The sequence below is a fragment of the Capsicum annuum genome, chromosome 1, assembly GCF_002878395.1.
Source record: "Capsicum annuum cultivar UCD-10X-F1 chromosome 1, UCD10Xv1.1, whole genome shotgun sequence".
NCBI lineage: Eukaryota > Viridiplantae > Streptophyta > Magnoliopsida > Solanales > Solanaceae > Capsicum > Capsicum annuum.
In genome coordinates, this window is record NC_061111.1 from 103,796,645 (window position 1) to 103,802,504 (window position 5,860).

Genomic DNA, 5,860 nt, shown 5'->3' on the forward strand with positions numbered 1-5,860 from the left:
TTTAATTTTCTATCAAACAAGCCTAAGATTGATCTTGTAGGAACAATATCAAGCCATGCTTTGATACCAAATGATACAATAAGCACAAGGGAAACACGAAACAAACACCAAATCAGTCCATAAGTTTGAACAACCGAGGACCCCTTTGGTGACCACTCTCGGATTCACTACAATAACAATGAAAACACAATAACAACAAGATATTAAAGGTGTAAATACACCAAAACAGAAATAATATGAAGAGATGAACAACAATAACAAGATAGGAACAACACATAGTTTTACTAACAAGAGATAGAAATGGTTATAAGAACACAAACTACTACAAGATTACAATAAAAGTAAAGGGATCGTTAGATAGATTTAATGAAGGTATAATCTTATGAACCCAAGATAATATTCCACTCTTGGACCCTTAACACTACACACAACATTCACCTATCTCTTATGAAGACACAAGGTTCGAATCCACCTCCCAAGCATGACATTTCTAAACCATGAGATCAACATGAGTGATTCCACACTCTCTATGCCTAATTTTGATTTTGGTGCCTCAAGGAGAGAGGACTTCTGTTTCTTTGTATTTCAAGACTTTCAACATCATGAATAATCTAAGTTTAAAAGCCCTACAATGTTCTATTTATACAAGGTTACAAATAAAATACAAAATATCCAAAATGCCCTTTTAAGAACTAGGCTCCCTTCAAGTGTATTTAGGGGCTGTCTTGTTATGTTACAAGGCTCCTCTTTACACTCCAAGTGTGAGATTAGGGTCGGTTTGGTGTGCTTTAAGTCCTTCAATCCCACACTCCAAGCCCCGGGTTTATTACATTCTCACATGGATCCATCTTCGTGGTCGTACTTGTATCAAGAAGCAACCTACTATCCATAAACATTATCAATCACATTTATTTCTGTCATCACCACCACAATTAGTACTTCGATAGCCTTTTCTTAAGGAGTATACTCACATTTTAAAAATTTACAAAATTGAGCAATAAGTCTAATCTTACACCAGATAAAGCATGGTCACTTTTCTTAAACTTGTTGATTTTGTATTTGGTTATTTCCATGATTAATATCCTTAGGAGGTTTACCATTATTTGTATTGAATTTATTTTTCTTATTCTTAAACGAAGTAGTTTTTTCATATCGGGAACAACATTATTTGAAGTAGTTGAATTTACTTTCGGTGCTATGTCATTCCTTTTTCTTTGCAAAGGTGCATGTTGGCCCCTAGACTGTTTTTTTGATGGGGGTTTGCATTATCAACACCTCAAGAGATAATTTATTTTGTTTGTGGTGCATAGTTTTTTGAATCTCCTTCCAATAAAGTGAAAGTTTATCTATTATCCAATAATAAAAAAGTTATCACCAATTTTGGCTTCATCGAACTTAAGATCTCCAGGATTCATTGTAATGTCCTAAGCTTGATTTGCTATTGATTTGTTGTCCACCATTTAAAATGAATAAAACATTCTAGTGGCATATGTTTTTACTCCAGCCTCATCGGTATCATACTTATTCTGCAATGCTTTTGAAATTTTCCTTGCACTAGAGCATATTCTATCATAAAAATCATAAAAATTATCAGATTCATAATTAAAAAGAAAATACCAACACTTGTAGGAGTCAACATCATATTTTTGAACTTTTCCTTGAAGAGAAATAAGTCCATCATCATTAGTGGAAGAATTTTATTCTTTATTTGGATTCTTCTCTCTTAACACATAAGAAATATTAAGAGTACCTGAGTAAAAAGTACTTCAGCCTTTCAACTCTTGTAACGAGTACCATTAAACCAAAATAATTTATTAAGATATCTCAGCTTGATATTTGCGGGTTTTCAATTGTTGTCATTGAATCTTCATAAAATTGTTGATGAAAATTACAACAATTGTAATTGAAAAATAAATGAACAAAATAAAGTTATCTTTTTCTTGGATGAGACGTGGATATGTCTCTCTCGACAAGGAGCTTCAAACCAACTGCAACAAATATTTCTCCCTTCAACTAAATAAACTGTCATTTTTACTAGCTTTTAAGCACTCAATATTTTCTTGTTCTCAGAAAAATAATGCAAGACAACAACTATTATAGATGCAAAAACTCTTCCTTGCATTAATCGAAAGAATAAGTGCAAAGCAAGAGGGGAGATCAATGGCCTAGAGGTTGTAAGAGTTACAATTCATAAAGTGGTAGAATATGAATGAATAAGGAGTTGGAGGTTGCATGTATTTCAAGGAAAATGCTTGACGAATGCAGCCACCACGAACCAAGAATCCATTGCCATTCAGAGATGTCATGTGCAGCAAAGTAACACTATATTCCTTAGCTTTAAAATAATAAATCCATCAATCTAATAGAGGACATAATGAAACCAAAGTGAATGGAGTATACAGTTGCAACGAAGAAGTAATTGGCCATACTTTAAGGTGCAGCAAAATGCTATTTTCTAAAATAAGACCAACAAAAAAATCAATAACTAGTCATAGTACAGATATGCACTTTAATAAAATATAATTTGATGTATAAATAGTTAAAATCAACCACTTTTCAATGAATCACAGAAATATTCCAACTAAAACTTGGATCTGTTAACATTGTATGAATTAGAAAAATCAATTTTGGACAAAAACTGATAATTACGAATGCATCAAATCCAAATGTGTTTGGCAAATTTCATCTCTAAACTAAATGTAATTAAGGAAAATTTTTTCATTCCTCAATCAAAAGACAACATAAGATCTACTATCATTAAGTTTTTTTTTCAGAATTTTTTTTTTAAATTTACTATTCAAAAGGAGTGCAATCTGTGTGTAAATTAACTCAACCAACCAGTTATCCTCTTTGCTTTAAGCCATGACCACTATTAATTTAGATCATCAAAATGATGAATGCAGATACTACTTCATGAAGGCCAATGGTTCATTGGAGGATATATCTTAATGATTAGGAAATAGAATTCAAGGTTGGTAGCATCTGAAACCCCACTAACTTACACTATATAAAATCTGGATCAGATATGATATATAACAAGAATTACTAATACCTTGCATTATGCACACGAAGCAAAGGTGTCCATATTGTAATTTGTCTCCATAGAATTGCAGTGTCAAAAAGATATAACTTAGGACATGTACATAAAATGTTATCTCCAAACGACAATGTTGTACTTGTTACCAGTATTGAATTTGTAGGCTATTTCAGTTTCCCAGAAGCAATGTCATTAGAGCAAGGTCATGAAAATAAGTTTTCATACCTCTTTTTTATTGTAGAGTCAAGTAATCTATTATGCAATTAAGAATTGTCAATCATCGTTGTGTAAATAATATGTGCTGAAGGTGAGATCAAAGAAGCAGAGAAGGTGAAAACTCAACAAATAAAACAGACTTAACTCCAAAAAAATCTAGTAAAAAGCGACACAATATATAACAGCATAGGGGTCTTCTTTTAGATTCTTAGTACGATGAGACTCTTAATCATCCTCTTCAACTGCGTCTTTTTTATAGGTTTTCTTTGAACATTTTCTCTGGCTAGTAAGGGGCTTTAGCAATAGTTTTTTATAATATAATAATATGTGAATGTTGGTGACCATGTGTAATTTTATTTGGTAAATTTCGTAAGTTGAGTGACCCTTAGAGGATAATTGATTTTATTTTTGACTTTAATAAAATTATATTTAAAAATAAACATAGAAAGACATTATTTTTTGAAATTAAATAAAAACTAGAACTTTTTGCTTCTATGAAATAAGAAATTAAACTAAACCATGTATTAACAGTAAAAAATGAAAAGAAAGTTCTATTTAATGCTTACAAAAAGTTAAACACAATGAAATGAATTTATAACACAATAAGAATAAGCATTATTAAAAGTTATACTACTTCCAAAATCCAAAGAACCTAATGAAATGAAGGGTGTAAAAGTCTTCCAAAAATAGCAAGTCGTAAAAATACACGTGCTCTTCAAGTTCGAGAGTAAGTAATCTTTTATATGATTATTGAACTTGTATATTATGCTTGATTTCTTTGGGAATTAAAGCCAAGCCTTCCTTGAAACTGTTATTCTTAGAGTTTCAGGCCAAGCCTGTAAGTTCAGTTCTTCACTTCATCAGAATTAAGATTACAAAAAATCAAATGTCCACTTATGCTTTGAAGAAACAACAAATGATCCTTCCAAACTGCCAACGGTGATTCGATGGCAAGTGGTGGAATAGTCTATTTATTAATCCAAGATTCATACACACCATACTCCTTCATTATCCAAATTTCCATGAAATCTATTGCTGGATCAATTTCACACCCTGGATAGGGGTAACAAATCAATGTTAGCCAACCATTTAAGACTACTAGGCCATAACACTTTCTAACTTTGGAATGGCCATAACACTTTCTAACTTTGGAATGACAAGTATCAGGCATTTTGATTTTTCAAAAAGTCTCAGAACTCATGTCAAAACAAAGAATCACAACTCCTTTTGCATTTCCAAACCAATGAGAGGCTCCTTTGTAAAACAACTCGGCACAAGGATACCAATGCACATAAGGAAATTATTGATCTATATGTTCTACCTCTCTCCATGAATCGATGCTCAATTCATAAACCTTAGCTCTCCATTCTAGCGTAGTAAAGCAGTAGAAAGGAGGTTCCCTACGAACTTCTAGAAGCCTAACAATCTTGTAGTCATTTGCGATCGAGCCAAAACCAAATGCAATACTATTAATGGAATGATGGAATCCTAGTGGACTATCAAAAGGGTTAGGTTAGACTAGCCTATAATTTCTAGTAGATAGATTAAATAACACCGTGGTTACTTTATCTGTTAAAAAATTAAACCACAGCAAGGGCCCATGAATCTATGAAAAATACAGGACGTAGTGGAAGTCCAATAGGGCACATCTAGATCTGGATAAACATGGTTAAAATTATCATCATCATGATAACTAGAAAGGAAAGACATGATACTTCTAAATTGGTTTGGTTCTTCGCTAAAGGAGCAGTTGAAGAGAATTATTTCATTATTGACAGTGGTGGTACGATTAAAATGAAGATTAATGAATGTCGATGATTGCATGAGAGTGTACCATGATTCAGTGACCGATTTGAATCGCAATAGAGATTTTATTAGAAGCTTCAAAATTATATAGATCAAAATATATTTGGCCAATTTTTTCTCAATCGCATCAGTCATCTTGGATGTTCCCAACGAAATTTGCATTATGAAATAGGGACTGATTTTCTACCCGTAGTAGCGGTTGTCTTCTATCATTGCATGGGTATTTCCATTCCTTTGAATTGGATTAAATTTCTATTACTTAAATGTTTTACTCCCTAACTAAATACCCGTCCATCTAGTATTTATGTGGTTATTAAAGGGTAACCCAATGAGTTCAAAGAATAATTCTAGAATAAAGGAAAAACAATTGGGCAGTGCAGAATTATTCGATTAATATCTATATCTATATTATATTAAAAATATTAACTACTAACTTAAAAAATCAAACTAAGTAAACACCCTTTATATCAACCTAAATAATATATTTGATGCTCACTGTAGCAGTATCTAATGTTGAAGGTTAAGTTGGTGTACCATGGACTCCATCACACATAGTTTGGACTACTTGGAAAAAAGAGGAAAAAGAAACTTACGACAAATTCAAATAGTTCCAACTCTTCATGCAAAAAGTTGCAACCATTCTTATGCTTAACCCACGAAATCCAATTTCAATGTGTACTTTTCTACTTCCAAAATATTTCGTCCCTCCTATTGTCTTTTCCAGGTTTGTTGCATATATTATTAGCACATAACTGCTTTTGCCAGGTGAATTGAATATTTTTAGTGAGTCTTCTATTAGGA

The 5,860-nt window shown here is 32.2% G+C and overlaps 1 pseudogene; it reads right to left on the reverse strand.

Moving 5' to 3' along the window:
- Window positions 1-3,791: 3,791 nt before the first annotated feature.
- LOC107855752 lies at window positions 3,792-5,288 on the reverse strand (annotated as a pseudogene).
- Window positions 5,289-5,860: the final 572 nt, after the last annotated feature.